This window comes from Oncorhynchus clarkii, chromosome 12 (genome assembly GCF_045791955.1).
Source record: "Oncorhynchus clarkii lewisi isolate Uvic-CL-2024 chromosome 12, UVic_Ocla_1.0, whole genome shotgun sequence".
In the NCBI taxonomy this organism is placed as follows: domain Eukaryota; kingdom Metazoa; phylum Chordata; class Actinopteri; order Salmoniformes; family Salmonidae; genus Oncorhynchus; species Oncorhynchus clarkii.
Window position 1 is genome coordinate 72,615,895 of NC_092158.1, and position 21,897 is coordinate 72,637,791.

At 43.0% G+C, this 21,897-nt stretch overlaps 1 protein-coding gene across 1 annotated transcript in view; it reads right to left on the reverse strand.

Annotated features, from left to right (window-relative positions):
• LOC139422211 (protein ELFN1-like) overlaps window positions 1-10,926 on the reverse strand; it is an 83,327-nt gene extending 72,401 nt beyond the window's left edge. Inside the window, exon 1 of the mRNA XM_071173378.1 lies at window positions 10,860-10,926. The gene's annotated coding sequence lies outside the window, so the exon portion shown is untranslated. The remainder of the gene's footprint in view (window positions 1-10,859) is intronic.
• Between the last annotated feature and the right edge of the window lie 10,971 nt (window positions 10,927-21,897).

Consider the following 21,897-nt stretch of genomic DNA (forward strand, 5'->3'; position numbering starts at 1 on the left):
GAGGGGTGCTCATCTAGCCACACGCCCATCCAAACACCTCACTGGACCAGGATAGACACTATTGATGGTGCTCCAAATGAATATTCATGAATCATAGTTTTGTTTTGTTTGGAGATCCATTTTTAAGAGAGAGGGAAAACCACTTAGACCTTCGACACCAGAGGGCTCCCAGTAGTTGAACAGATGGGCTTAACCCTCGCTCAGCAGATGTTGATGATTTATTCTCTTTTTTTGCCAGATTAGAGCACTCTGCCTCGACAGCCGCACTGTGGCCTATCGGAGGAATCAAGCATTTGCCATTGGATGAAATGGTTCATCACCAACAGCCACCTGTGTAGCATTACTCTTCATTAGGAAAACGCATCACACTAATCCAGTTAAATGCTTTACTGATAATAAAACACTATGATACAAAGGGATGTGTTCCATCTATGGTCAACAACTGCAACTCTTTAAATATAGCAACCACACAATTCATATTAAGACGTCAGAGACTTTGATATGGCACAGCTTCATGAAAGAAGGAAAAAGAACATTGTTTCGTGACCACTGTCCCGAAGGAACCAACATCTTTTAACTTTTAATGTCCCTAATCCAGGAGTTATCCTTGAATTTCTCTGTTGGTAATTAATGCATGTGCAGGGCAACGAACTAAGTCAATCTTCCGACTAAGATCCCTTATGGGTAAAGTATTACCTTTCATTCCCTGACGACGGGCGAGATAAGAAATCTTCTAAAATCAAAGGGAGAGTGTTTTCTTCGTAGCCACAGGCGCCAGATTACCCATCAGTGATGGCCATGCAAAGATGCAAAACGGAGGTTGAAAGAATAACCCGTTGTGATTTGTCAGATGGGGCGGAAGTATAATTTGTACTGATAAACAAGCCAGGCTCGACGTGTGTAAATGAGCCTTACATATGGGTGGGAATGCAGCTACATGATATCAAAAGGGGGAAAACATTAGCGTGTCTGTCTGCTGCTGTGCTACGGCGGCGGCAGCGCCAATTTGGACTTTTCTCTAAGGCAATGAGTTCCTTTCAATTCGGTTTCTCCTTTGCTCTCTTGAATTCCCACAGTAGAATAGACAGAATTACAGTGTGTAACGTTAATGTTTTGTCAACTTTTCCTTGTCTGTTTAGCAGACAAGCACGTTATTAATTAGATAAGCAGGGCATTTGTCACGCCCTGACCTTAGAGTTCCTTATTATTCTCTATGTTTGGTTAGGTCAGGGTGTGACTCGGGCGGGAAAGTCTATGTTTTCTATTTCTTTGTTTTTGGCCGTGTGTGTTTCCCAATCAGAGGCAGCTGTCTATCGTTGTCTCTGATTGGTTGATAAGTTGTCATTTTCCTTTTGGGTTTTGTGGGATCTTGTTTTCTGGTTCGTGTCTGTGCCTGACAGAACTGTTCGCTTTCGTTTATTTGTCTTTGTTATTTTGTTTTGGTGTCGGCAATAAAAAAGACGATGTACGCCTACCACTCTGCGCCTTGGTCCACTCTTCATTCTACAAACGAGAGCCGTTACAGTATTAGACAATCCATTCCAGAGGCAGGAAGTATTTCATTGCAGATGGCAGTGAGGCTGTCTCCATCAAATCACACTTGTTCCATTGACTTCACTTTTTAAAACATACCTGTTGTCTCCGCTGTTTGGCTGTACATACCAATGGGAGTAATGCTCTGCATCATAAAAAACAGATACCAATTGCTTTACAGGGTGTGTATCATCAAAAGCCCACACATATAGATCCATACTAAGCACCACAGACATATACTATTGCATGGATTTCACATTGCATTTCATCTCTTAATAATTCACTTAAAAATTGAAAGCACTGTCAATCTGATCCATCATAGAATCTCTTTCAGGCAAAGACAAGCATCTATCCACAGCATTAGCATGCACAGGGGCAGATTTGAGGCAATGTGATCACTTGACATTCAAAGAGAGAGAGATAAGTATTGATTATGGTGAGGAGGGTTTGGCACTTCCACGGCTTGAAGCAGCTACTGTTAAAACATGCAGCACAGGGTTTGGCAGTGTACACTCACCTCTCTGCCGGAACCTCAGCCATTACTGCAAAGTGATTCACCCACCTACACTGTGATGGAACTCTGTATGGAAACTCCATCTAGGTAGGCAAGTGTTTATCTTAATGATCTATTACATGATCTTGCTGAGAGACTGCTGATTTGTAAAGACAATAGACTATATTAAATCATATATTTACAGTTCTGATTCGCACACCTCATACCATACATGCATTTCCTGTAATTATCAAACTATCATGAATCCAATCTCATCTAAAGGGGAGATGTTAGACTTCAGTCATTACAGATATATTTTCCTGAAGTAAGACATAGCAAATTCACTGCATTTCTAAATGTATTTTTTTTTTAAGACTTACTGATGGTTCACCTTTTTTATGGTTGCTAAAATTCGCTTAATTTCAGTTTATGTGACAAAACAAGCAAGTATAGTATAGAGAATCATTGTACCATCTAAACCGTTGTGAAATATCTTTTCCATAACCAAATATAACATTTTCAGCTTTTCGAAGCTTGTGTACAAAATCTAAAGTAAAAGACCCAAAAACGAAATAACGCACACAGAACAGATATCGCTTCTTAGACTTGCTTTCAATGAGAATTACAGATCTATAACACACATTTCTATGTGAAAAAATGTATTTCCTAGCTACAGAGGAACCAGAATCATTTGGACTTTGTGGGTCTTACTCCTGAGGTCTTTTCATGGAACAGGATGTTGGTGGTGTGTGTGTGTGTGTGTGTGTGTGTGTGTGTGTGTGTGTGTGTGTGTGTGTGTGTGTGTGTGTGTGTGTGTGTGTGTGTGTGTGTGTATGTGTGTGTGTGTGTGTGTGTGTGCGTGTGTGCGTGCGTGTTGGTCCCACCTTCACTTAAGGGTGAATGATAGACTCGAGCATCATACCTAGTGGAACACATATTTTGCTATACAACTAAACAACATGGACAACATCAATATATTTGGCTTCAACTTCTTTAGCTTTTCCTATCATCTGATATGCCTTACGCATTGACACAAACAATGTTTTCGGAAAGAGACTTCACAGACAGTGTGCTGTTTCAAAACGGCAATGTTCATGTCATTTGTAAATGTATGCATAGGACTACTGTATAATGTATTGAAGAAAAATGTTTTTGACAGGTTTTTAAAACAAGTAAACAAAAAAGATTATGTGGTGTTGTTATGCCTGATTGAATATGTTTTTAAAATAATACATCTGCTAATATTGTTACTATTTCTGACAGTTTCTTGGCATGTACATACATTGCTTTATCTTTCCTCTGTATGATGAGGTTGACCTTTTCACCCTGAATTTCTGCAGTGGGCCTCATATGCACATTCCGTCATCCAAGAGTATGTCATTCAGTGAAGGAAGGAAATACTTTTTCTCGTACACTCACTCAAAAAAGCCAGATCAATAAGAAAGCCTCTGAAGTGAGCACATTGACAAACCCGTTATGTATCGCCAGTTTTAATGGGTTCTCATGCACAGGATATTCATCAACCCATGCGGTGCTTCAGCCTGCAGGTATACAGCCCCCGTGGTATTTTGTAGCCCTGCCCTGTAATTACTTGCAGAGAAGATGGCAAGGGAGAGGGGGACGGGGGACGGGGGGGACGTTCAATATGCCTCGCTGCCGTGCCACTTGTGTGATGCTTGTTTTCTAAAGGATTTCTTCCGTCATAAAGCAGTCAGCATGAGGCTGCCTGGCACACCAGAACGATTTTCATCTTTGTGCACTCGTATATGAGTTGTGACTGATTAAAATGACCCCCCCCCCCCCCCGAGCCAACCCCTGCGAAGGAAATCTTCTCAACAATTAGACTCCTATTATAATTTATCTGTCTTCTTTTCACATGGACACTCTTCTTCAGCAGGGTGGTACGGCATGATCAGGGGCTCGACTGCTTTTAAACAACAGTGATCTTGAGGAAATTATACCTTTGTGAACTGGAGACAGCACTTTATTCGTAAACCCAACAACACTCTGAAACTGACACTGGAAGCAAAATTTGTTTTGCATCCCATTAGTTTCTAGATGTATCAGGGATCTAAATGGCCATCTCTGCCACCTTCAATAAAGTCTCCTAAGTAAACGCCAACACATTTCTTCTTGAGACGGGTCCAGGTCACTGCTCAGTAAACGCCATACACAGTTAATGAGTCAAACAAGCTGGCCTTTTCAAGGGGAAGTTTGCGAATGCCATTTTGTATGCTTTCTAAAAGATACTATCTCTGCAATTGTGCCATCTTTGTTTTGCAGGACTGAAATACAACAGGACCCAAGGGCAACCATCCAGCTTTAGGACATCAGCTTTGTATTTCCAGCTTATCTGCAACTTCCAGGCTCCATTAGATACAGAAAGTCCTCAACCTTCAGTCATATTGTTTCAATAGACTTTATTTGGATTTCAATTGTCCCGAGATACAATTCAGACAATGCCTATATGACAAACATGTCCTTCAAATCAGAGGCATTTATAGAACCTTCATGTTTCAATGAAATGTTGAACGTGTGTTTCATAGTATAGAACTAAGCAGTTTCTTCAGTTGGGATTTGCAAACTGGAATCTCACCTTTAATTTAAACGGATGTAGTTTGACTACAGAACTGTGGCTCAGTCTAGCATATGCCACCACAGTGTGGTACAATGCCTGTGTCACAGTGTTCATTGTCTTTAAATGACAAGAGGCAGGGTGTGATGTTGACTATAATGGAGGGGTTTCAAACACTGTCAACATTTACAATTTCATTCACCAATCATTTCCATCCATTTCAAACAAACAGATTACAGTCTGCGTATGATAATGAAAGACATTTATCAAAGGCACATCCCACTGGGCACAAACTGGTTGAATCAACGTTGTTTCGACGGAATTTGTCAACGAATTGTGACATGGAAAACACATTGGATTTGAAAAAGTCATCAAAGCTGTTGTTTTGAGGGTGAAACTTGTTTTGAGGGCTGTTATGTCATCATGGTAACCAGCATTTCAGCATAGACAAACATTTAAATATATTTGATCAATGTTTATATATGTCATGTTCACCTTTAAAACAACGTCAGATCGTCAGCATTATATCCACTATTAGAAAAAATAAGCCCTAAAAGAGAATTTATATATCAACAGCGACTCTTTGGTCTCCCATCCAGGTTGTTAACCAAGCCCAGCCCTGTTTAGCTAAGATATGTGTCACTGACCATTGCCAATGTGCTATTTTGAGAATAATTGTTGGGAGCTCTAACATCTAAAACTAAATAGATTCAATGTCATTCCATAAGGGTAGGTTTTAACAGAGAAAATTAAATGTGACCATACTTTATCACTTACAGTATATCATCAATGTTGCTATTTAGACCTATATAGCATTTGCAAAGTCATCAACAGCAATTGTTTAATTTCAACCCAGAATTCAACCAGAAATAGACAATACAATAGGCCTAGGGTTTCAAGCTCTGGTTGATTTCAAATGTAATGATTGGTTTAAATAATGGTTGAAAGCACAGGGATAGACATTTGGGTGACAACTAAACCACACACCCGACATTGTGTTCCATTTGAATTTGGTTGGGCTTTTAGATGGTTGAAAGAATAGCAATACCACATTGGACATTCAACTAACTTTTGGCTGTCTTTTTGAATGGGTGAATATAGGTTGTAATTTCATTGATCAACGTCTCAGCCAAATATGACCCAATTACCCACGTTGAAATGTCATAGTGTGCCCAGTGGGATGCTTGTTATCCCAAAGGAGAGGGAGGAATTGCAGCACATGTGCTACTTCAAGCTGATATCCTATTAGCACCACAGACACTTCCCTCACATGTGCCATTTAATTATCTTGTCTGAATTTAAAAGGTGATTATTTCACAATTACACCAACTTTTCTCATAATCCTGCCTTGTAACATGTTTGACATGATAGCATCTCAGATTATTTTTTTCCATAGCAGGCCTAATCCTATTTCTCATCCGTATGAGGTGAGATGAAATATGCAAAGTAAAGCACATAACGTATTATGTCCACTGCATTAATATGGAAAAAACAAATCTGATTGTTATAGATTCCAGCTGGTGTTACTGCATAATTTACCAAGACACCTCTTGGTGATGAAGCTGACTTGGGTTATGCTGGTCTCACTCAAAATCTCTTGGTTTGTCCACATACTAGTCAACACTCAATGCAAACAGCTATTCATGACATCGTATTGTAGCCATAACTGGACTCAAAGTCATCAGTACTATAAACTATAATACCAACAGGTCTTAACCTCATGACAAGATTGTTGGTGTTGTATTGCGTCTGTGATCGCTGCAGGTCCTATGCTTCTCTGCGTGATGGTCCCTCAGGCCAAGGCCCAGTACTGATGCTCTCACAGCAGCACCAACTCACTTCTGGGTTAGACCAAATGGGACTCCATGACCTCTCAGCTGCCAATCCAACACCTAAAGATTACTACAAGCTTCACTCCGTTGGTCTACGTGCATACACGTGGGCGGAGTGAGATATTTGGAGTAGCGAAAACCTTTTGGTAACATGAAATCCTTACCATTCCCACTCACATTCACAGGGGAGCGATAAGCAAAGTTTTTTTATTTTTGTCTTTTCATTTTGTGAAAGCAAGTCACCTTCCCTTGCTAGTAGTAGTTAGCTAGCTGACTTTAGCCTGGCTAAAAACATAACAAGCTAGCCCTTTTAGCTTCCCACCTCTCCATGTCAAATAAGGCATGTCTCACTCTCAATTTTCAGGTATTACAAGGAGCTTCCCCTTTTGTGATGAAAAACGGCATTGCAATACTGAATCTTGCGTCTGCGTAGAGCGTGTAGAGGCTTGAGACATTCCAATAAGATGCCCTATTGAGGAGGATACTGATGTCGTACTGATGCTGGGGCCGCTACAGTATTGTGGTATTGTAACTGCAGATTTTGGCATGCTGTTCTACCATATGTTTCTTTGCTCTGTCTACAAAGCATGACTGGTCTCTTTGATTACACTTTACACATTGTTAACCATATACCCAGAGCATCTGGGTTTGAGCACGCCAGTATGTCATGCTTAGGTAACTTCTCTACAACATGCAGCGCATCTACTGCAATCAATTCTGAAACAAAGCATAGATGCCTTCTACAAGACAGTGATGCTTTCTTTTATCTTCAGTATGATTCCTTATTATGTAGTACTTTATATCACTTTTTTTTCAACAAGAGAATAATGCTTTGTTGCCTTGTCCAGGAAATCACCAGTTACCATGCCGGATTAAAGGTACTATGTCCTCACAAAGTTATGCATGAGTTTACTAAATTGACAACCTATCACCACCAGTAGACACATCATCATCATCATCATCATCATCATAAGCATCACTACTTACATTGGCTTCAGAAAGTATTCATACCCCCTAAATTATTTCACATTTTGTTGTGTTTCAGTCTGAATACATAAGTATTCACACCCCTAAGTCAATACTTTGTAGAAGCACCTTTGGCGGCGATTACAGCTGTAAGTATTTTGGGGTAAGTCTCTAAGTGCGTTTCACACCTGGATTGTAAGATATTTGCCCAGAATTATTTGTACAATTCTTCAAGCTCTGTCAAGTTGAATGTTGATCATTGCTAGACAGACATTTTCAAGTCTTGCCATAGATTTTAATGTTGATTTAAGTCAAAACTGTATCTATGCCACTCAGGAATATTAGATGTTGTGTTAGTAAGCAACTCCAGTGTAGATTTGGCCTGGTATTTTAGGTTATTGTCCTGCTGAAAAGTAAATTTGTCTCACAGTGTCTGTTGGAAAGCAGACTGAACCAGATTTTCCTCTAGGATTTTGCCTGTGCTTGTAGCTGTATTCTGTTTATTTTTATCCTAAAAAACTCCTTAGTCCTTGGCAATCACAAGCATACCCATAACATGATGCAGCCACCACCATGCTTAAAAATATGAAGAGTGGTACTCAGTGAATTTATTGTGTTATAACGCTTTGTATTCAGGACAAAACATTTATTTATTTGCCACATTTTGTTGCAGTTTTACTTGAGTGCCTTGTTGCAAACACAATGCATGTTATGGAGTATTTTATTCTGTACAGGCTTCCTTCTTTTAAATCTGTCATTTATGTTAGTGTTGTTAACTAACTACATTGTTGTTGATCCATCCTCAGTTTTGTCCTATCACAGCCATTAAACTCTGCAACTGTTTTTGTCCTCATGGTGAATTCCCTGAGCGGTTTCCTTCCTCTCCGGCAACGGAGTTAAGAAGGACGCCTGTATCTTTGTAGTGACTGGGTGTATTGATACACCATCCAACATGTAATTAATAATTTCATCATGATCAAAGGGATATTCAATGTCTGCTTTTTTTCTACCAATAGGTGCCTTCTTTGTGAGGCATTGGAAAACCTCCCTGGTAGTTGTGGCTGTATCTGTGTTTGAAATTCACAAACACAGATTCAGGGACCTGACAGATAATTGTATGTGTGGGGTACAAAATCATGTTAAACACTATTATTGCACACAGAGTGAGTCCATGCAACTCATTATGTGACTTGTTAAGCAAATGTTTACTTCTGAACCTATCTAGCCACTCCATAACTAAGGGGTTGAATACTTATTGACTCAAGCTTTTCATTTTTATTACTTTGTAAACATTTCAAAAGCCTAATTCCACTTTGACATTATGGGTTATTATCTCTAGACCTGTGACACAAAATCAAAATGTAATACATTTTTAATACAGTCTATAACACAACTAAATGTGGAAAACGTCAAGGGGTGTGAATACTTTTTGAAGGTACTGTGTGTCTTTTTCCAATGGCAATATCGAACAGGACAGCTCCGTCTCCTCCACTCCTTACCGTCATGAGAAGCTGTACTTCTTTTCAGTATCCGCAGCACGATCTAACTCTCTTCCACAAATAACCAAGCTAAGGCAACGTGCATACAAAATAGCTGACTCAATCTTCAAGCTGCATAATCAAGATAAGAAAGACAGGGACAGGAAAAGGGAGATGCGGGATGCTAATGTGAGGTAAAGCTCCAGCGACAGCAGCTATGAAACTGTGTGAGGATGTTTTAAAATCGTCAAAACTCTCCCGGTTTAGCTGCAAATATCAAGTTAGGTTGCTCATCCCACCACTATTTACAAAGACGTGGAAAGTAAATGGTGTCATGAAAATGAGGGGTAAACAAGAGGAAGAAATAAAAACATAGATTTGTTTGAATTATTGTCTTCGTAGCCTACTGTCTTTATGCATACATGTTTCGTTCAACATATTGATATAGCACTTGTGCCAAGTGCCATGTGCGCGCGTAATAGATGAGTATACCTTTTATTTTACTTGTCAACTGTGTAAGCCGAGGGTTTATGCTCCACTATACACAACAGCTCAAGCTGTTGTCGTAATATGTTTGGCTGAGTATCAGCTGAGCATTAGGCTCTTGTCATGGCAACCTTTGTAAGCGAACCACCACTTTCTCAGCCCTCATGCAAATAAGGCCTACTCAATATCGTGAATCAATTTAGAATTTCATTATCAATGTCACACATTCATCAAAGTGGTGCAGTTGATCCACAAAAATAATACAATATACAATATTTGCATATTGGTCAAAAAAATAAGAAGATTTGCAGAGATTTTCAGAGGCATGCAACCTGGAGTCTACATAGTCACCGATTAATTATACCTGCGATATTTAACTGCACATGGTGCAGCAATATGTTACAGTAGGCTAAGTATTTCTGCGTACTGTAGGGTATGTCATGTAGACTCACCGGTACAGATTAGCCCTGTTGACTGGGTCAGTTCCTCGTGTCCTCACGGACTTGGCGCGCCTAGCACATCGGGCTGTACTCTGGATGTAATACAGTATGTTGCTTATTCTGTAACCTACCATTCTGCATGCAAACTCAAATTCTGAACGTTTAAAACCTCTGAGAAATTATCCGATAAGGTGTCGCCTTGACGTCAGCAAGGATCTGCGCACTAGTGTACATTAAGCAAATTTTTCATAATTTAATTCAATAGGAAAGTAACACAGTTGTCATATAATTCTCAGAAAACCCATGAAGCGAAGCCATGAGAGAAATATATTATATGGTTCAAGGCGAACTCTAGCGGTAAAGAGGGTCCGTTCGCTGTCCATGGTGCTGAAATGCATTTCAGGCAATAGTGGCTACTTCAATTTTGGCGTCCCTTTTACTTTTGCATTACAATTGCATATTACATACAATGAACATGAAATTGGATAAGATCAAGATGTTTGGGGGATGGCAACGCTGATTTTCTATTTAGTCTACATGGTTGTGTATTTCTCTATATGGGACAGATTATTATAAACCTAGCTATATCCAATAACTTAGAAACCACTCTACGTGAATATTATTTTTAACGTGCTACAGTTTAAATGCCTAGATTTGATCGTTCACTGATAAAATAAACACATTCCAAACAACTTAAACTATGCATGTCACCATAAAGGCATGTGCAACATTTGTTTAAGTTTTATGCATGCATATGCAACTTCAAACCAGTTCTACATTTTCTACAGTTAACTCAAGGATAAGTGATATGCTACAATGTGTTGCCAACACACATAGCCATTGGAATATGGCTCATGTGTGAAAACTATTCTTGCTAATAAAATGCAATCACTTTTACATCGTTGACTTTCAATGTACTGTGCCGATATTTTAAGACACGACTAAAACGTGGACATTGAATATGTTGTAGAATATGGTCGTATTGTGTTAACTGCGGCATTGAAGCGTATTAGAGTATAGCATTCCTCCACTAACCAGAAACATTTAAGCTCTTACCGGCTTACAACAGCGGAGCAGAATCCCTCTAGCCTTTCCCGATCAAAAACTGGAACCCTATGTCACCATGAACCCCAAGACATTTTCAAGGAGGCAGCAGGTTTCTGATGAAAAATCCAGGGTTCTGTTGGTCTCGGAATACAAGAAATGCAGCTCCTCACTGCGTCAAGCACAAGCCTCAAAGATCCATTAAACAGTGAGTGATTAATTCAAGCCAGAGAGCCCTGATCGAAATCTCTTTCACTCCTTGCCTTTATGTATTCCCGAACCGGAGTCGGGAGTTTCCATTATGCCGCGACAGGGCTCTTTTTTCAATCATATCGGGACTGACACCACGTTTTAACCATAATCGACGGGTTATTATTTCAGTTGGGAAGCGCAGGAGAAGGAGAAGAAGCATGTTGATCCTCAAGCCCAGTTGGGGTGAAGATAAATCTCATAATAAGATTGTTTGTCACCGCAAGGCTATAAATGGTGGAGTTCAACACAGTCTGGAGGGTAATTGTAAATCCTTTTGTTGAAGTGTGCTATTGCACCTCAAAATATAGTATAGATCAGCTATATATATTATAGGGCCTACATACTTAAACTGGCCTCACAACATGTTCATGTAGTAAAATGTTATCACCCTATTTGTTCTTTGGTGGGACTTCAAGATGTGTTGATAGGCACTTGAATGTTGGCACTTGAGGCATCTTGAATGTTGATAGGCATGGTTCATTTGTATGCAAACATGGAGCTTATTCCCACTGAGGTATATTATTTTACTCAATTCTTAAAGGGACACTGTTTTGTAATAAGTATATATTTTTTGTAAATCAATTACATCATATTTTCCCATAATGTTGTGTTTGTCAACTTGTCAGAAAGATAAGTTGGTATAGCTTTCCAAAATATAAACACACATTTATTGAAATTGATATAAAGACGTTGAAATTAACTGTACATTAAGACCATCCAGTACTACTTGGGCCATGCCATAACAACCTGGATATTGTTAGCCGTTGATTCCCATGAGAGCTCTTACATTTGATTTATAGAGAGTGCAGCCTGATGTCCTCTATGGTGACGTAGGCTGGATGGGGGATGACCAGTGCGGCCGGCTGGCCAGGTGGCAGATGCTTGTCTGTCAGAGTGAGGGAGTGGGCTTGTGAGGAGCTGGCGCAGGAGGCTGCATTGCCCTTGTCTCATTGCAGCACTCAGGCTCTGGACATAGGCAGGCGGACGGCCGGGCAGCATGGTTCTGCTTCTGCAGCACTGGGGTTGGCAGGAGCACTGTGTCACTCTCACTAATATCTTTATGATACTGGGGGAAGCCTGCTGCTGGGCTGGGCTGGGTTTCCCTGGCCCTGGCTGTTGCAGTGCTGCCTAGCTGCCTGGATGTCTTTGGGCCTGGGGCAGCAGCTGCACACGCCCCACTCCTCAGTCAGGCATCAGGGGCTACAGCTCTCTCTCTCTGAGACATATGGGTTATTCCTCTATCCTCCCTTGGCTTCCAGTAAAAACTATTTATTCTGTTTCAGCAGGCAGAACTAATTAATTTAGGTTGTAACCTGCCTAGGTTGAACCTGGGATGACCTCTGCCCCCCAATAGAAAATTAATACACAAACCACATACCCAATTCTGTTTGTTATCTCTGCACAGTCCATCAGAACCTACAGTTCAGGACATTGACACCAATGTGCATTGGGGAATAGTGTACAGGTTCTAGGAATAACTGCTTATTAAGCATGTAAAGCCAACATTAACTAACTTAAGTAGCTTTCAATGCAAAAGATAATATTTTAATGTCAGTAAATGGAGTTTTGGGGAAAGAAGGCTAAGCAGGCCAATAGGTCGAAATGTCGGGTGTTATTTATTCAAATCCTCCATTTACTGGCAAAGCCTGTTTGGGGCTGAGGAGAAGAGACGACAGGGCTAGTTATAATTCAGTCCAGGACATGGTGAGTTGCAGTTGGTATCCATCAGATAATTCCTGGGCTTCAATACCTCTTCTGCCAATTGGCCAGGACCCTTTGTTTCACTGTAGAGCCTCCAGCCCTGCTCAATATGCCTTAATATGCCATTCCCCAGGCGCTCTCATTTGTTGACTTATATAACTGTAAATGCATTGGTTTCATGCATGTTAACATTAGAAGCCTCCTCCCTAAGTTTGTTTTATTCACTGCTTTAGCACACTGTGCCAACCCGGATGTTCTAGCCGTGTCTGAATGCTGGCTTAAGAAGGCCACCAAAAGTCCTGAAATGTTCATCCCTAACTATAACATTTTCCGACAAGATATAACTACCAAAGTTCTGTCATAGTATCCAGGTCTGTGCCCAAACAATTCGAGCTTCTACTTGTAAAAATCCACCTTCCCAGAAACAAGTCTCTCACCGTTGCTGCTTGTTATAGACCCCCCTCGGCCCCATATGTGAATTGATCGCCCCCCATCTATCTTCAGAATTCGTACTGTTAGGTAACCTAAACTGGGACATGCTTAACACCCCGGCCGTTATCATCCTGACCAACCTGCCCTCTAAATACACCACTGCTGTCTTCAACCAGGATCTCAGCAATCACTGCCTCATTGCCTGTGTGCGTACTGGATCCGTGGTCAAATGACCACCCCTCATCACTGTCAAACACTCCCTAAAACACTTAAGCGGGCAGGCCTTTCTAATCAACCTGGCCCGGGTATCCTAGAAGGATATTGACCTCATCCTGTCAGTAGAGGTTGCCTGGTTGCTCTTCAAAAGTGCTTTCCTCTCCATCTTAAATAAGCATGCCCCTTTCAAAAAATAGAGAACTAACAACAGATATAGATAGCCCTTGGTTCACCCCAGACTTGACTGCCCTTGACCAGCACAAAAACATCCGGGATATGCAACTTTTCAGGGAAGTCAGGAACCAATATACTCAGTTAGTTAGGAAAGCTGAGGCTAGCTTTTTCAAACAGAAAATTGCTTTCTGTAGCACTAACTCCAAAAAGTTTTGGAACATTGTAAAGTCCATGGAGAATAAGAGCACCTCCTCCCAGCTGCGCACTGCAGTGAGGATAGGAAACACTGCTAAATCTACGATAATCGATCATTTCAATAAGCAGTTTTCCACGGCTGGCCATGCTTTCCACCTGGCTACCCCTACCCTGGCCAACATCTCAGCTCCCCCTGCAGCAACTTGCTCCCCCTTGCGCTTCTCCTTCACCCAAAACCAGAGAGCTGATGTTCTGAAAGAACTGCAAAATCTGGATCCCTACAAATCAGCTAGGCTAGACAATCTGGACCCTCTCTTTCTAAAATTATCAGCCAAAATTGTTGCAAGCCCTATTACTAGCCTATTCAACCTCTCTTTCATATCGTTTGAGATCCCCAAAGATTGTAAAGCTGCCTCAATCATCCCCCTCTTCAAAGGGGGATACACTCTTGACCAAAACTGCTATAGACCTATATCCATCCTGCCCTGCCTTTCTAAAATCTTCGAAAGCCAAGTTAATAAACAGATCACCGACCATTTTGAATCCCACCGTACCTTCTCCACTATGCAATTGTCACGGCCGTCGAAAGAAGTGGACCAAAGTGCAGCGTGGTGAGTGTACATAAAATGTCTCTCTAAGGTCAGGGCGTGACAGTACCCCTTCCCCCCAAAGGTGCGGACTCTGGCCGCAAAACCTGAACCTATAGGGGAGCCTCTGGCTCACCCCGCTTTGGTGGCGCCTCTGGTGTGGGGACCCTCGCCGCCGACCCCGAACTGGGGACCCTCTCTTCGGGCCCCGGACTGGGGACCCTTGTTGCGGGCCCCGGACTGGGGATCCTCGCTGCGGGCCCCGGACTGGGCACCCTCATTGTGGGCCCCGGACTGGGCACACTCGTTGTGGGCCCCGGACTGGAGGCCGTCACTGGAGGCTCCGGACTGGAGACCGTCTCTCGGAGGCCCCGGACTGGAGGCCGTCATTGGAGGCTTTGTGCCATGACTCCTCACTGGAGGCTTCGTGCCATGGATCATCACTGGAGGCTTTGTGCCATGGATCATCACTGGAGGCTTCGTGCCATGGATCATCACTGGAGGCTTCGTGCCATGGATCATCACTGGAGGCTTCTTGCCATGGATCATCACTGGAGTGAGGAGACGTATGGGCAGCCTGGTGAGCCCTGTGGCAGCTCCACGCACCAGGCTGCCCATACGTCTCCTCACTCCAGGAGGCCTGGTTCTGGGAGCAGGCACAGGACTCACCAGGCTGGGGAGACATACTGGAGGCTTAGTTCTTGGCGGAGGCACCGGATACACTGGGCCGTGGAGGCGCACTGGCGGTCTCGAGCATAGAGCCTGCACAACCCGTCCTTGCTGGGTGGTTATCTTTGCCCTGCAAATGCAGGGTGCTGGCTCAGGACGCACTGGGCTGTGCAGACGCTCCGGAGACACAGTGCGCAGAGCCGGCGCAGGATATCCTGGGCCGAAGAGACACACTGGAGACCAGGCGCGCTGAGCCGGCACCATCAGCCCTGGCTGGATGCTCACCCTAGCCCGGCAGATGCGGGGAGCTGGGATGTAGCGCACTGTCCTGTGAACGCGCACTGGAGTCCCCGTGCGCTCCACCGCATAACACAGTGCCTGACCAGTACCACGCTTCTCCCCACGGTAAGCACGAGGAGTTGGCTCAAGTCTCCAACCTGACTCAGCTAATCTCCTCGTCTGCCCCCTCCCAAACATTTTTTGGGGCTGCCTCTCGTGCCTGCTCCGTTGCCGTGACTCCTGGTAGCGAAGTGGTTCCTCCCTCGCTACTTCAGCCTGTTTCCATGGCAGGGTCTTGTCCCCTGCCATAACCTCCTCCCATGTCCAAGATGTCCTTCATTCTCTCTTCTCCCGGGCCCAGGATCCCTGCTCCTCCTGGCCAGGCTGCTTGGTCCTTTGGTGGTGGGTAGTTCTGTTACGGCCGTCAAAAGAAGTAGACCAAAGTGCAGCATGGTTAGCGTACATTTTCCTTTTATTTAAAATGTCGCCAACAAAACAACAAACGAAGACACAACCGTGAATCTTACAGGGCTATAGTGCCACTAACAAAAGTAAACTACTCACAATCAAAGGAGGGAAAAAGGGCTACTTAAGTATGATTCCCAATCAGAGACAACGATAGACAGCTGTCCCTGATTGAGAACCATACCCGGCCAGAACATAGAAACAAAGAAACATAGAAAACAAAACATAGAATGCCCACCCCACATCACACCCTGACCTAACCAAATAGAGAAATAAAACGTCTCTCTAAGGTCAGGGCGTTACAGCAATCTGGTTTTCGAGCTGGTAATGGGTGCACCTCAGCCACGCTTAAGGTCCTAAATTATATCATAACCGCCATCGATAAAAGACAGTACTGTGCAGCAGTCTTCATCGACCTGGCCAAGGCTTTCGACTCTGTCAATCACATTCTTATCGGCAGACTCAATAGCCTTGGCTTCTCAAATGACTGCCTCACCTGGTTCACCAACTACTTCTCAGACAGAGTTCAGTGTGTCAAATTTGAGGGCCTGTTGTCTGGACATCTGGCAGTCTCTATGGGGGTGCCACAGGGTTCAATTCTCTGGCTGACTCTTTTCTCTGTATATATCAATGATGTCACTCTTGTTGCTGGTGATTCTCTGATCCACCTCTACGCAGACGACACCATTCTGTATACATCTGGCCCTTCTTTGGACACTGTGTTAAGTAACCTCCAAACGAGCTTCAATGCCATACAACAGTCCTTCAGTGGCCTCCAACTGCTTTTAAATGCTACTAAAACTAAGTGCATGCTCTTCAACCGATTGCTGCCCGCACCCTCCCGCCTGACTAGCATCATTACTCTGGACGGTTCTGACCTAGAATATGTGGACAACTACAAATACCTAGGTATCTGGTTAGACTGTAACCTCTCCTTCCAGACTCTCCTTCCAGACTCTCCAATCCAAAATTAAATCTAGAATCAGCTCCCTATTTCACAACAAAGCCACCTTCACTCATGCTGCCAAACATACCCTCGGAAAACTGACTATCCTACCGATCCTTGACTTCGGTGATGTCATTTACAAAATAGCCCCCAACACTCTACTCAGCAAACTGGATGTAGTCTACCACAGCGCCATCCGTTTTATCACCAAAGCCCCATATACTACCCACCACTGCGACCTGTATGCTCTCATTGGCTGGCCCTCACTACATATCCGTCGCCAAACCCATTGGCTCCAAACCATCTATAAGTATTTGCTAGGTAAAGCCCCACCTTATCTCAGCTCACTGGTCACCATAGCAACACCCACCCGCAGCACGCACTCCAGCAGGTATATTGCACTGGCCGTCCCCAAAGCCAACACTTCCTTTGGCTGCTTTTCCTTCTAGTTCTCTGCTGCCAATGACTGGAATGAATATGCAAAAATCTCTGAAGCTAGAGTCTTATATCGCCCTCTCTAATTTTAAGCATCAGCTGTCTTAGCATCTTACCGATCACTGTACCTTTACATAGCCAATCTGTAAATAGCACACCTGACTACCTCATCCCCATATTATTACTTATCCTGTTGCTCTTTTGCACCCCAGTATCTCTACTTGCACATCTATCACTCCAGTATTAATGCTACATTTTAATTATTTTTGCCTCTCATGCCTATTTACTGACTACCTCACTACTCTTCTACATTTGCACACACTGTACATAGATTTTTCAATTTTTTTTTTATTTTGTGTTATTGACTGTACGTTTATTGATGTGTAACTCTGTGCTGCTGTTTTTGTCGCACTGCTTTGCTTTATCTTGGCCAGGTCACAGTTGTAAATGAGAACTTGTTCTCAACTGGCCTACCTGTTTAAATAAAAGGTTAAATAATAATAATAATAATAATAATAAAAATGAAGGTCAGTCAATACGGAAAATTTCAAGAACTTTGAAAGTTTCTTCAAGTGCAGTTGCAAAAACCATCAAGCGCTATGATGAAACTGGCTCTCATGAGGACGGAAGATCCAGAGTTACCTCTGCTGCAGAGGATAAGTTCATCAGAGTTACCAGCCTCAGAAATTGCAGCCCAAATGAATGTGTCACAGAGTCCAAGTAACAGACACATCTTAACATCGACTGTTCAGAGGAGACTGCGTGAATCAGGCCTTCATGGTCGAATTGCTGCAAAGAAACCACTACTAAAGAACACCAATAAGAACACTGGAGTGATAGATGTACAGATGAGGATGTGCAAGTAGAAATACTGGTGTGCAAAAGAGCAAAAACAAATATGTGATGAGGTAGGTAGTTGGTTGGATGGGCTATTTACAGATGGGCTGTGTACAGCTGCAGCGATCGGTAAGCTGCTCTGACAGCTGATGCTTAAAGTTAGTGAGGGAGATATAAGTCTCCAACTTCAGTGATTTTTGCAATTCGTTCCAGTCATTGGCAGCAGAGAACTGGAAGGAAAGGCGGCCAAAGGAATTGTTGGCTTTGGGGATGACCAGTGAAATACACCTGCTGGAGCGAGGACTACAGGTGGGTGTTGCTATGGTGACCAGTGAACTGAGATAAGGCGGGGCTTTACCTAGCAAATACTTATAGATGACCTGGAGCCAGTGGGTTTGGTGATGAATATGTAGCGAGGACCAGCCAACGAGAGCATACAGGTTGCAGTGGTGGGTAGTATATGGGGTTTTGGTGACAAAACGGATGGCGCTGTGATAGACTGCATCCAATTTGCTGAGTAGAGTGTTGGGGGCTATTTTGTAAATGACATTGAAGTCAAGGATCAGTAGGATAGTCAGTTTTACGAGGGTATGTTTGGCAGCATGAGTGAAGGAGGCTTTGTTGCGAAATAAGATGCCGATTCTAGATTGAATATTGGATTGGAGATGCTTAATATGAGTCTGGAAGGAGAGTTTACAGTCTAACCAGACACGGGGGTATTTGTAGTTGTCAACATATTCTAGGTCAGAACCGTCCAGAGTAGTGATGCTAGTCGGGCGGGAGGGTGCGGGCAGCGATCAGTTGAAGAGCATGCATTTAGTTTTACTAGCATTTAAAAGCAGTTGGAGAGGGTCCAGATTGTCTAGCCCAGCTGATTTGTAGGGATCCAGATTTTCCAGCTCTATCAGAATTTCAGCTGTCTGAATTTTGGTGAAGGAGAAGCAGGGGGGGCTTGGGCCAGTTGCTGCGGGAGGACAAGGAGTCGTTAGAGTGCAATGTGCTAAGTAAAGCTCCCCCCAGCCAAACCCTCCCCTAACCTGGATGACGCTGGGCCAATTATGCGCCACCCTATGGGACTGCCAATGAGGGCCGGTTGTGAAACAGCCCGGGATCAAACCTGGGTCTGAAGTGATGCATCTAGCACTATGATGCAGTGCCTTAGACCGCTGCACCACTTGGGAGGCCTCTAAAGAATTATTAACGAGAAACATAGATGTGTGAGACACAGACAGGCTAACATAGCTACTCTAAAAGCTACAAGTAAAAAGTGAGACAACCAGAGTTATTTCAAGTGTCTTCATTGAACGTTCTAGACTACAAAGTAGTCTATAAAGTGCACAATGAAACAGTAACGAGAAACACAGACGTAGGAATCTCTGACTAAAAGATTTATGCAGCAACTAATGGAACCTTTACCATGCCGACCAAAGAATTGAAATGAGAAATTGAAACTAACTCTGGGGTAGTTAGATGAGGTGCTAGGAATGATTTACATAAACGGTAGGTATTACAATGAGTGGGGCTGGGTTCAGACACAAAGCCAAAGCAGTTTATTTCGTGGGAGTTCCATTTAAATTCATTTAAATATGCTGTCTGAAGTGATAGACTCTATGAACAACAGTGTCTCTGTTCAGATTCAACCTCACATTTCACTCTATAAGTTTATAAAAGTTTATAAATGAAATTAGTCAAGGAATTTTTTCACCGAGGAGAATATCCAGCATCCATTCACCTGCTAAAACACAAGAGATGCTACATGGTTCTGTTTCAAGGGAAATCTGTCATGCAAAATGCAAACCCAAGAAGACAACACAAAATCAGATACAATCACACAATGGGTTTATCCCTACTGTTTAACATGCAGCCAATAGAATCAATCATTGATATAGAAGATACAGCAGAGTCAAAAGCGTTCTAGAGACTTGCCTTCTACAGTGCATTGTCCTTAACAGCTTCCTGGATTATACTTTACATTTATTTAAATGGCTTATGTCTATGCTAAGCATCAAACAGTGGAGGTGTCCGTTTTTTTCATCATCATTCATCAACCCTGAGTGAATCAGCAGGGGTCAAACTCACTCTATTATTTAGTGCAAATATTTTTTCCCCCTGTAAATTTACAGTACAGGCTTTTGAAGGCTTCAGCACAGCATGAGTAGACGGCTCAGAGGAGAGGAGTGGAGAGCTGAGCGTGGGCTAACTCAGTCAGACTTCACTCAGTAAGGAACAGTGGGGCCCTATGGTGGCTCCCTCGGCCTGGCCGTTGGGATAAACACACCACCTACACTAGAAGCCTTGCAAAAGACACATGGCTTTTCAAACAGCTGTGACATGCTGCCTCTACCCCCATGACTCTGGAATGAACAAGGGTTATTTGTGGCTTAAATGGAGAGGGGAAAACAGTCAGAAACGGCCTGACGTCTGTGCTTTCAGTTCTCTGGGTCTGAAGCTCCTCTGGGCTGCAGCTTGGAGCAGAAGCTGGGGCTAGGCTCCCGGTGGGGGAAGTACTCCATGTCTGGAAATAGTGCCAGCCTCAGATTGATACACTTATAAGGAACAAGCAGAATGGTTATTTTGACAGCGGATGCAGACCATGCATAATTAAAATTGGCTAAGTGCCTGGGCGCACTGCCTTGGTCATTTTTACCTTCCAGTTGCTCCCTCTCTCCATTAGCCGTGGAGCAAAGGGGGGAAATATGGCGTATGCTACGGCTAAATATCACGCATCCCCTGATAACTCAGCGGAGAATTTCCTGTCATGCATGGTTCAGAGATTTACAGGGTCTATATTTGACTTGTCCAGGCTTGAGATGTACTGTATTTGACAGAGACACTTGAGTCTCTGGCAGGAAGGGGTTAAACTGAATGTATAGCTAGCAGGAGGGTTTTGTGAACAGTAACAATTGAGGGGGGAAATGCTTGCTAGTGCAGGTTCCTTTACATTAACTGACACCCTTGTAAAGGTGTAAAAATCTCCAAAGACAAGTGTGAAATACAGTACCCAAGAAAGTTGAGGCAGTGTATGAGAAGGTGTTTCAGATCATTCCCTTGACTATGTCTTTGCAGGGATAATGATGTTGTATACACTGATCAAGAGACGAGAAGGAAGATGGAGCCTTCACATGTTGGGGGTTTAGATCATAGAAATCTGAAAGCAGCAGGCAGCAATTAAACGCGGTATACGCCTAGAAGGAAGCAAGTCATTAATTAGCTAGCTTGGCTGATGCCTGTGAAACCATGGGACCTTCTGACTCCCTGCCAGTGCAGTCGTTTATGCAGTCCACAATCCTCTCACCTGTCTGCACACATACTGACTGGCACATCATTCATGCCCAAGAGAGTTAAAGAAACTGGATTAATTATTCAGGCCTAGGAAATGTCATTGTTGATATCCAGTATAGTGAATGCTTCAACTGTGATACTGTGAACACTTACCAAAGATCTCCAAACATGTTCTCTTACATCGCCATGACGCACCTGGTTATGATATTGTGATTTTACTTACCATAAATCACGGTCCAAATTGATGTTCTCTTCAATAAAGTCTTGTCCAAGTTCTGTTAGACTCATCGTGCATTGCGAACACCCACTGCTAAGGAATCTATCTAGCGACACAGTGCAGGCTACTCATTCAAAGGTTTTTTTAAGATGAAACATTAATGTGCACTCTCTCTCATCTCATGTAATTCTTCTACTCCCACAGACGTGGTAGACAAATACCAGACCTAAAGCGTATACTGTTAGCTACTACTAGGGGTCAGGGGACAAAAGGCAAGCAAGATTTGAGTTAGAAAGATCCACATGCATATTTATATCCATTTCCAGAGCTTCTTGACATCACTCTACATTGGCATGGACTGTG